Raw genomic sequence first — 11,952 nt, forward strand, 5'->3', positions numbered from 1 at the left:
CCAGGACCATCATCAAGTCCCGACGTGACCTTTAGCAAAACCACTTTCCGTGGAAACCTCACCCGTCCTTTCCCCGTTTTCAAAACATATCAACCCAGAATAGCAAAGCAGAAGGTTCTCTCCCCACCCTTCACATTCTCAACACCTCCAGAGTGGACAAAAAAAAAAAAAAGAATATTGAGGGAGATATTTTCAATTCTCCATTATTTTTTCTTTTCCATTACTAAGGATTATTATTATTATTATTATTATTATTATTATTATTATTGCTTTTATTATTATTGTTTTATTATTATTATAGCCATGGGGAATCTCTAAACTCGCAGGGGTCATACGGCGCCTTGGGAATGGGAGGTAATCACGTTTGATCCGAAGAAGTGAAGGGTAGAGGCACTTACTGAACCCCATACCAGCATCAAGGCACCCCTTCCTTTTCCCCTTTAAAGGGTGCCAATTCAAGAGGAATCACAAAATCGCCCCAAATTCCATTTATTTCTGATCGTAATCCTTTCTAAGGGGAATGAATCATCTCTGTAAATCCCTCCCATTCCCCATGCCTTGTAAATCATTCCAGGAAGAGGGATGAGGGATGTAACATCTCCCACAATTCCCATTCCTTCCACTCCTTAGTGGTTCTCTCTCTATCTCTCTCTTAATGGTTTCTCCTTTTTCATCACTTTCAGGACATTCCATGACATTCCTGATAGTTTCAGAATATTTTAGGCTCATACCAGATGATACCCGAAACTCCAGATCATTTTACCTTATTCAAGGTATTTCAACTCGTTCCCGCCACTTCCTTGTCATTCCTTGCCATTAAGTTATTGCTTGCCTAAATAATCCATCCAGAATGTGCTAAGTGTTTATATAATCCTTCCAGAATGTGCCAAGTGTCTATATAATCCTTCCAGAATGTGCTAAGTTCCTACTTGTCTATATAATCCTTCTAGAAGGTGCTAAGTTCCTGCTTACTCGTCTACTTCAAGTCATTCCTGCTGGAATTTATGTCTCCTAGAAGTTACCTGGAAACCAACAAAATACAATAACGTGACTGGAAGCATATACAAATAACAGACTCATAGAAGAAAGAAACTTGTAAAGACATTTCGGTCCGACTTGGAGTACTAACTAGTCACAAACTAGTGTACAAGGTATTTGTGCATTACCTGGAAATGACCTGGACGGGGGGGTTCACCACCCCTGCGGCCTGGTCCAGGACCAGATCTTCTGGTTGTTGTCCTGATCGATGTGATGGTTGGTGTCAACCATTCGCAGACCATAGTATGAACCACAGCCTTTTCGGTCAGGGGCAGACATGAAGAGCTTATGAAGTTCCTTCTTGAAGATAGTCAGGGTTTCTGTGGTAAGCACCTGTATGCACGAAGAAAAGGAGTTGAAGAGCCTTGGGCTTCTTACACTTACCGAGTCTCGTCTACCTCCTAATGAGGTAGTATTTCTTGCCCCTAAGATATACTCACACACACACACACACACACACACACACACACACACACACACAAACATACACGCTCGCGCGCGCGCGCATTCCAAACCATTCCAAGTGATTCCAGTGACATCTGCACATTTCATGTCATTCCTAGGATCTTGCACAGCTACATTCCAAGACATTCCAAGTAAGCCCATCCATTCCTGGTCAAGGGGAATATTCCTTACCCCCAACGCAGCCGTCATTCCAGCCCATTCCAGGTGGGGTTCCAGGAGGGAGGGACGGACGTCCACGGTAGCTTTGGCGGTCCGCCGTGATTGCGTTTCTGGAATGTGGGAATCTGGACTGGAATTGAGATTACCGACAGATTGACTGACCTGGAACAAGAGAATAGGAAAACAGAGATGTTGAATACAATTAGAGAAGCGGCTCAGTTCAATTATAAGTTTCACCTTGATGTTGCCAGGCCTAACTAACAGCTAACTTTGTGTGTGTGTGTGTGTGTGTGTGTGTGTGTGTGTGTGTGTGTGTGTGTGTGTGTGTGTGTGTGAGAGAGAGAGAGAGAGAGACAGACAGACAGACAGACAGACAGAAAGAGAATGAGACAAAAAGGCACAATACCTTGACTGGAACAATACACAGTGAGCGGGTTATTTTTATAAATTAAGGGCGAAACAGAAGAGAGAGGCCTCGCACTCACAACGAAGGAGAGGAGACGTAAGCAAATAACTAAACTAAAAAGAGAAAAAGCTGAAATAGCGATGATAACAAAGCTAAAGAAGCAATACCCAGGAAAACGCAATAAATCTGGGATTGTGAGGAAAATAGCAGTTTTAAGATACTACCAAGACCCTGATGGTAGTGGAGGCTGTACTCCAGTGATTGTTTTCTCTAAGATATTGCCTGGGGATCATTGTCTGGTTCACCTGGAGCACTGGGTATTTCTTGTCGAATTATGCGCATTTGCAACGCCTCTTTTGCAATAAAGATACTCGGGTGTTAAACGTGTTTCTTATATATTAACTTGTTTGCACTGCATACCGTCGAATGTTTTTGTTACAGATTTTACCGCCGTAGCGGCTAGTTTATTGTGCATCCCCACATCTATCCTGTGGACGGCAGAGAAGACCTTAATGGATACAAAAAAGGCCTAGGAACTAGGCCCCAAATACCGTCAGCAAAATGAAATTGAATATTTTTTTATCGTCGAGCTCCGGTCTGGTGCTTAGTAGAATCTCTCTCTCTATGTATATATATATATATATATATATATATATATATATATATATATATATATATATATATATATATATATATATATATATATATATATATATATATATATATATATATATATATATATATTTATATATATATATATATATATATATATATATATGATACCAGGTGGACATGAATGGAAATATGGATGTACATACTATATGTGCCACAGTCTTAATGAACTTGGAAAATGTTTATCTTCCACCGTCTCCAACAGATTCATGAAGGCTGAGGGACTGATCTCCTTAAATTTCATGCCTTCTACTTGTTCCTTGCATTAGACTGATAAAGCCATTGGTGGGCAAAAAGTTTCCATAATTAAGATTCTCAAGTGTTGCACACAAGTCCTATTCAACCACTACAGGAACCTTCATCATACCTTGCTGACACAGTGATGAATCTTACGTAGGATAACATTCCAGCGACCTGAACACTGGAATCCAGGACCACAGATGTGCTTGTCGGAGGGACCACACTACAAGTGCATTATAATTTATAATCAAGTCGCTACAGGGAATCGAACATGGCAACAGACCAACATAACACTGGTAGGCACCTGATGAGTTTCAGTGGAGCAAGATTAGTTGATTAGTTACTAAAGAGGCAGATGGACGCAGCAGACTGCGTGAAGAATCATCTTTAATCACAACTACCAACACCTTCACACAAGGTTCGTGATCTGTCACTATCTCTGAGGTTTTAGTAAATGCGCATCTTTGCCTGAGTCGATACAGCCATCATTTGTGACCTTAACTCGCAGATGACCTCCTCAACTCGGAGATAACCTTACCCACTCACTGATGACCTCACCCACTAACTCATGACCTCACCCACTCACTCATGACCTCCTCAACTCGGAGATAACCTTACCCACTCACTGATGACCTCACTCACTCACTGATGACCTCACCCACTCACTGATGATCTCACCAACTCACTGTTGACCTCACCCACTCACTGATGACCTCACCCACTCACTGATGACCTCACCAACTCACTGTTGACCTCACCCACTCACCGATGACCTCACCCACTCACTGATGACCTCACTCACTGATGACCTCACTCACTCACTGATGACCTCACTCACTCACTGATGACCTCACCCACTCACTGATGACCTCACCAACTCACTGTTGACCTCATCCACTCACTGATGACCTCACCCACTCACTGATGACCTCACCAACTCACTGTTGACCTCACCCTATCACTGATGACCTCATCCACTCACTGATGACCTCACTCACTGATGACCTCACCAACTCACAGTTGACCTCATCCACTCACTGATGACCTCACCCACTCACTGATGACCTCACCCACTCACTGATGACCTCACCCACTCACTAATGACCTCACCCACTGATGACCTCACTCACTCACTGATGACCTCACCCACTCACTGATGACCTCACCCACTCACTGACGACCTCACCCACTCACTGATGACCTCACCCACTCACTGATGACCTCACCCACTCACTGATGACCTCACCAACTCACTGTTGACCTCACCCACTCACTGATGACCTCACCCACTCACTCATGACCTCACTCACTGATGACCTCACTCACTATCTGATGACCTCACTCACTCACTGATGACCTCACCCACTCACTGATGACCTCACCCACTCACTGATGACCTCACTCACTCACTGATGACCTCACCCACTCACTGATGACCTCACCCACTCACTGATGACCTCACTCACTCACTGATGACCTCACCCACTCACTGATGACCTCACCCACTCACTGATGACCTCACCCACTCACTGATGACCTCACCCACTCACTGATGACCTCACCCACTCACTGATGACCTCACCCACTCACTGATGACCCCACCCACTCACTGATGATCTCACCCACTCACTGATGACCCCACCCACTCACTGATGACCTCACCCACCCACTGATGACCTCTCCTCACTTACCATTGAAGTGAATTGATAATGCCTCTGGTGGGCGAAACGTCTGCTAGTAAATATCCTATAGCACATTGTGTCATTATAATTGATACTCTGGGTGCTTATTACAGTTTTTATACACATCAACCAGCGCTACCACCATCCACTACCACCATCCACTACCACCATCCACTACCACCATCCACTACCACCATCCACTACCACCATCCACTACCACCATCCACTACCACCATCCACTACCACCATCCACTACCACCATCCACTACCACCATCCACTACCACCATCCACTACCACCATCCACTACCACCATCCACTACCACCATCCACTACCACCATCCACTACCACCATCCACTACCGCCATCCACTACAACCATCCACTACCACCATCCACTACCACCATCCACTACCGCCATCCACTACCACCATCCACTACCACCATCCACTACCACCATCCACTACCACCATCCACTACCACCATCCACTACCACCATCCACTACCACCATCCACTACCACCATCCACTACCACCATCCACTACCACCATCCACTACCACCATCCACTACCACCATCCGCAACCACCATCCACTACCACCATCCACTACCACCATCCACTACCACCATCCACTACCACCATCCACTACCACCATCCACTACCACCATCCACTACCACCATCCACTACCACCATCCACTACCACCATCCACAACCACCATCCACTACCACCATCCACTACCGCCATCCACTACCACCATCCACTACCACCATCCACTACCACCATCCACTACCACCATCCCCTACAATCAACCACTACCACCATCCACTACCACCATCCACTACCATCATCCACTACAACCACACACTACCACTATCCACTACCACCATCCACTACCGCCATCCACTACCACCATCCACTACCACCATCCACTACAACCATCCACTACAATAATCCACTACAATTATCCACTACCATCATGCACTACCACCATCCACTCCCACAAGTCACTACCACCATCCACTACCACCACTCAATACCACCATCCACTGCTACCCCTCACTAGCACCATTCACTACCACCATCCACTACTACCCCTCACTACCACCATCCACTACTACCCCTCACTACCACCATTCACCACTACCCCTCACTACCACCATCTACTACCACCACTCACTACCACCATCCACTACTACCTCTCACTAGCACCATCCACTACCACCATCTACTACTACCCCTCATTACCACCATCCACTACCACCATCCACTACTACCCCTCATTACCACCATCCACTACCACCATCCACTACTACCTCTCACTAGCACCATCCACTACCACCATCCACTACTACCCCTCATTACCACCATTCACCACTACCCCTCACTACCACCATCTACTACCACCACTCACTACCACCATCCACTACTACCTCTCACTAGCACCATCCACTACCACCATCCACTACTACCCCTCATTTCCACCATCCACTACCACCATCCACTACTACCCCTCACTACCACCATCCACTACTACCCCTCCACTACCACCACTCACTAACAACACCCACTACCACAACTCCCACCAACAACTATCACCACTATTTCAACAATTACCTCCACTATAGCTACCTCAAAAATAACCACAATTGATATCAACCACCCCTCTCACCAACCAGCTCTTCCTCTAACCACCACCACTTTTCTCCCCTCCCCAAGCTACGTTTCGCTGCCCCGTTATTCGCTAATACACCATAACCGACCAACGCAGAATATTAAACGAATACCTAACAAAAAATAAATAGTCTTAACTGGACCGTATCACGTTGGTAATTAAAAATAGTTCTGTATCGTATATTCTGTGTGTGTATGTGTGTGTGTGTGTGTGTGTGTGTTTGTGTGTGTGTGTACTCACCTAGTTGTGGTTGCAGGGGTCGATTCATAGCTCCTGGCCCGCCTCTTCACTGGCCGCTACTAAAGATTTATGCCTACACCATTTGGTGTTCACGGGCAGTCACCCATCCAAGTACTAACCAAACCCGACGTTGCTTAACTTCGCTGATCGGACGAGAAGCGGAGAGTTCAACGTGGTATGGCCGGTGTGTGTGTGTGTGTGTGTGTGTGTGTGTGTGTGGTGAGTTACATGTAAGTATTTTTATTTTTGAAACGCTTCGCCTACACAGCAGGCTTCTTCAGTTGAATACGGAAATGACTACATACGGTAACAACAGAAGCAGTACGAAGGTAAAGTGACAATATCAGTGGATCAGTCTTGGAGGAGCAATCCATATCAAAACTCTTAATAAATTTGAATATAGTCTTAGCCAGGGATGCTGGATTGCTACTTAGTTCTTCCTGTCTATCTCCTTTCCTGCATTATGGGGTCACGCTGACTGTCATGTGTCTGATTCTTGTAGCGTTAATAGATGTGACTGGGAAACTCTTTACACTATGAATCTTATTCCATGATTTTTAAATGGGTGAAACCGGTAAACCAGCGGAAGGCCTCAATCAGATGACCGAAAGCTCCAGTGGCGGGCCATCATATGACTGAGACCCCTGTCAGGAAATATTTGTCCTGTTTCCTAACAAACTTTACACTCTGATAAGAGTGCTGATCTCTCTTCTCGCTGCCTCGTGAACCTGTAAGATGGACACGTAAATATTACGATCTTCCACTTGGTATTATTACACTCTTTAATAAGAGTATACCTGCATTATTTCTATTACATATATGGACAAAACCAACAGTTAGAGAAATAAGACACATGTGCAACACTCTGGCATCTTTATTGTGGAGACGCTTCGCCAATCAGCGACTTTATCAATCCAGTGGAGAGAATGTAATACTTGTGGAAGTAGAAGGCTTGAAGAAGTACTTTGAGATAATCAGTCTCTCAGCCTAGATTAAATCTGCAGGAGATATGGGATGGCCTTTGAGATCGGACCACGAAAGGAAGGTTTGTGAAGGAACCCATAGGAGATGACATACGGTTTAAGCTTGGCAGCTGCATCATCCTTCAATACACGAGGCAATTAACGCAATATTAGTCGTAGTGAACGACCGCCAATGCATAAATAAGAGAATGGACGTTGCCTCGAACCATGGTCCAGGCGTGTAGCAGCCCCCAACGCTGCTAGACGCATGCACCACGGTTGAGTCCCCGTCCAATTCTTCTGTTCACTCATACAAGAACGTATCATATTCCATCCCGGTGCTGTTGTTGTAGTGTTCATCTCTGCCAGCAGATCTCCCACTTCTCATGTTTACTAGTTTTATGCAGTTCTTCCCCCTCTCCCCATCCTTGTTCTGGTATTGTTCCTTGTTCCATCATGTAGATGCTCCACTTCTTCAGTGCTGTGGATCTCAGCTCTTTACCTTATACTCAGGGAGAAAGGGGAAAGGGGAGTCAGTCTGCTGGCTTAGAGAGTGCAGCATCAGTCTTCGCATTACTCTAGATGACAGAGCATAGATCCTCCTTGCAATGATGAATCACACACCTGTGCTACACCTGGGTACCTTTATATGAAGACGTTTTGTCACCCACTGTTCTTATCAATTCATTACAGAGACGATAGTCGCCGACAGTAGAAGATGAGGTAATCAGTCCCTCAACCTTGTAGCTAGTTTTCAGTACCTAAGTCTTAATAAATACTTTATCGTTATTCCATTACGATACTGATACCTCTTTGTTTTTAATGATCCAAACAGCTGCAGTGTTTCTAATAATAATAATAATAATAATAATAATAATAATAATAATAATAATAATAATAGTTTAGAATATTCTCATAGTTACTTTTTCCTTAATTCTTCTTTCATAAATGAAATTTTTTCACTCTCTTGTCTAGTCGATCCAAACCATGACAATGGCTATAGAGGTGGGAACTATAGACGACGTTTCGGTTCGTCCTGGACCACCATTATCATGTCCAGGAAGGAGGGAAATACCACAAGTTCTTGTAGAGAGTTAAGTCTGTTTGAGAACTGTTCCAGCCACGGTATTGTAATGTTTGTTCCCCACGGTAGTCTGTGTACAGTGTTACGTCAGCGAAGGTTATCTGAGTAACAACAAACCTTATCAGTGTAACATCGAACTTAATCTATGTAACAACCAGCCTTATCTGTATAAAAACGAGCGGTTGGTAGAGTTACATTTCATTTCTTTTTGTATAGTGCAATATATATTTATATACTTTGTGTGGGAAATAATACATTGCAGTGACAAGCAAAAAATATGCATATACCAGGATAAGTAAATCAGCACCAGGAGCTGTGGAGGCTCGATCCTACGTCTCGTAGTCTCGTTACTTTGCAAGACTGCCAGACATCTTCTAGACCTCCTTGAGAAAGACCCGAGAATGGTCTGCAGAGGCCGAAAATGAGTTGGTCTGGAACCAATTGTGTGGAATAGTTAGTTGTGGGCGGATGGGGAGAAAGAGGGAGGAAGGGAGAGAGATGAAGATAGGAGAATGGGGAGCAAAGGGTAAGAGGGGGAACAGAAGAGGGGGAAGGGGAGAAGAGGGAGAGGAAAGAGGGGAAGAACAGTTACTGGGGGCAAAGAGAGGGGTAAAAGGGGCGGAGGGGAGATGGAGTGACAGAGAAAAGGGTTAGAAAATGGAATGAATAAGGGTTGGTTGATGGTGAAGGAAGGAGAAAAACGAGATGGAATTAGTAGTTGGTAAAGAGGACAAGGAAAGGAGGGGAGGGAGAGGGAGAGAGAGAGAGAGAGAGAGAGAGAGAGAGAGAGAGAGAGAGAGAGAGAGAGAGAGAGAGAGAGAGAGAGAGAGAGAGAGAGAGAGAGAACAAGTAGAAGAGGGGAAGGAGATGACAAGGAATGGTAAGGAGGGAGAGAACGAAGAAAGGGGAGGAAGGGAAGAAGACAAAAATAAAAAGAGAGGACTTTATCACAAAAAGCTAACTCACAACACACATTGGAGAAAGAGAGAGAGAGAGAGAGAGAGAGACAGAGAGAGAGAGAGAGAGAGAGAGAGAGAGAGAGACAGACAGATAGACAGAGAGGGAACTAACCTTCATAATTATCAGTTTCCATACCTCCCTCACTCACTTTCTCACTCCTTACTTTCATCACTTTTCCACAGTTAATTTTCCTTGCTCGTTCCATCTTCCTTAACATACTTCTGTTTTCAGTTTGCTCTCTCTCTCTCTCTCTCTCTCTCTCTCTCTCCTCTCTCTCCTCTCTCTCTCTCTCTCTCTCTCTCGTCCCTCTCCTCTCTCTCTCTCTCTCTCTTTTTTTTTTTTTTTTTTTTTTTTTTTTTTTTTTTTTTTTTTTTTTTTTTTTTTTTACACATGGTTTGACAAGGTTAAGGATCCTAGCTTTATTGACAAGCTATTTACAGGTTAAGGATTCCTAACTTTATTGACAAGCTAAGAGCTGTTACCTACATCAGCTCATTTGAAAGCATTTTTATTGTTATGAGACATACAAGTAGGGAACAGGATGAAGTTGGAGCCATCTGTGGGCCAGCATTTTCATTTGATCAACTGACGTTATCTCGTTGACATCATTATGCTGAACGAATGTGTTCCATACTCGAGTCATCCTGGGTATGTATGATCTCAGATGGAGTGATGTTCTGGAGAAGGGTACAGCCAGAGTGAAGTTGCTGCTTTCTGCCCGTCTTGTGGCATAAAAGCTTGTTTCGCGCTGTCCTCGAAGTGGATCCAAGTGTGGTATTTTGACAATATTGGCCTTGTACATAACAGTAAGGCCACCCACATCCCTCCTATGTTGAAGGCTCTGCTGAAATGACAGATCCATCCAGGATGGGTCCAGGCGAGAGATGAGACGTCTTGCTCTGTTCTCTACTCTGTCAAGCAGTCGCAGATGAGAGGGGGGACAGGCAAACCAAGAAAGTGGAGCATACTCAAGGTGTGAGCGTACTTGTGCCTCGTACAGTATCTTGCAACCCCTACTGTCAAGCAGATGCGAGATACGGCGAAGTGCTGTAAGCTTCCTGGCTGCCTTGTTTGCAAGATTTACAACATGGTTCTTCATGGTTAGTTTGGAGTCAAATTTCACCCCAAGGATATCAACTTCTTCTCCAGGTGCCAACATCCTCCCATTCATCCTTACTACTGCACCAGCATTACCATCATGGTGCCTAGAGACGATCATCATTTGCGTTTTCTCAGGTGCAAATGTTACTTGCCATCTATTTCCCCAAGCTGATATAGCTCTCAGCTGGTGATTGATGTAGCTTAGAGCAGCTGGCATTTCTTCTCTTGGATAAGTGAATGTCAGTGTACAGTCGTCTGCATATGCATGTGATTCTGGGATGAGATGAAGAAGGTCGTTGAAGTAGACATTCCATAACAGTGGACCCAGCACACTTCCTTGTGGAACGCTTGCCCCAATAGGATGTCTTGCTGATTCCGTTCCATTGAGGACTACACTTAGAGATCTACCATGAAGGTAATCACTGAGGAGACATAGCGTAGAGCCTGCAATTCTCAGTGCTTGAAGTTTTGCTAAGAGGCCCTGGTGCCACACCCGGTCGAAAGCGCCAGCAATGTCCAGTGCTACCACACAGCTGACTTTGGATTCATCCAGTGACTGGTGCCACTTAGTGGAGAGGTTTAACAACAGATCAGCAGCAGAGTAACCTTTCCTGAAGCCATATTGACGATCACAAAGTAGTGAGTGGTAGTCAAAAAAATCTGTCATTTGTCTTGAGATTATTGTCTCAAGGATCTTACCAGTGATTGATCTCTCTCGTTACCGATCATTCTCACACTCCTCTCTCTGTCTTACACATTGCCTCACTCACTTTCTCCCTCATTCTCTCCCTCACTTTCCATGGGTGAGACAGAAAAATATACATCAGTAGGTAAAAATGAAGGATTCTTCCTTCCTCCCTCCTTCCCTCCTTCCCTCCTTTTCTCCTTCCCTCCATCCCTCTCCCCTCACGGAGGATTGTATGGGAAGGGGGGAAGGGGAGGAAGGGAAGGGAAGGACGAACAATAAGAAAAGAGGAAATAAATGTCCTCTTGTCAGCACATCTGTGAAAAACTGATTGGTGGGATGAGAGAGAGAGAGAGAGAGAGAGAGAGAGAGAGAGAGAGAGAGAGAGAGAGAGAGAGAGAGTTCATCCTGTTCCCTACTTGTATGTCTCATAACAATAAAAATGCTTTCAAATGAGCTGATGTAGGTAACAGCTCTTAGCTTGTCAATAAAGTTAGGAATCCTTAACCTTTAAATAGCTTGTCAATAAAGCTATGGATCCTTAACCTTGTCAAACCCTGTGTAAAAAAAAGAGGGAGAGAGAGAGA

At 44.6% G+C, this 11,952-nt stretch overlaps 1 pseudogene; it reads right to left on the reverse strand.

Annotated features, from left to right (window-relative positions):
* Window positions 1-6,643: 6,643 nt before the first annotated feature.
* On the reverse strand, window positions 6,644-6,762 carry LOC128689552 (5S ribosomal RNA; annotated as a pseudogene).
* Window positions 6,763-11,952: the final 5,190 nt, after the last annotated feature.

The sequence above is a fragment of the Cherax quadricarinatus genome, chromosome 39, assembly GCF_038502225.1.
Source record: "Cherax quadricarinatus isolate ZL_2023a chromosome 39, ASM3850222v1, whole genome shotgun sequence".
In the NCBI taxonomy this organism is placed as follows: Eukaryota; Metazoa; Arthropoda; class Malacostraca; order Decapoda; family Parastacidae; genus Cherax; species Cherax quadricarinatus.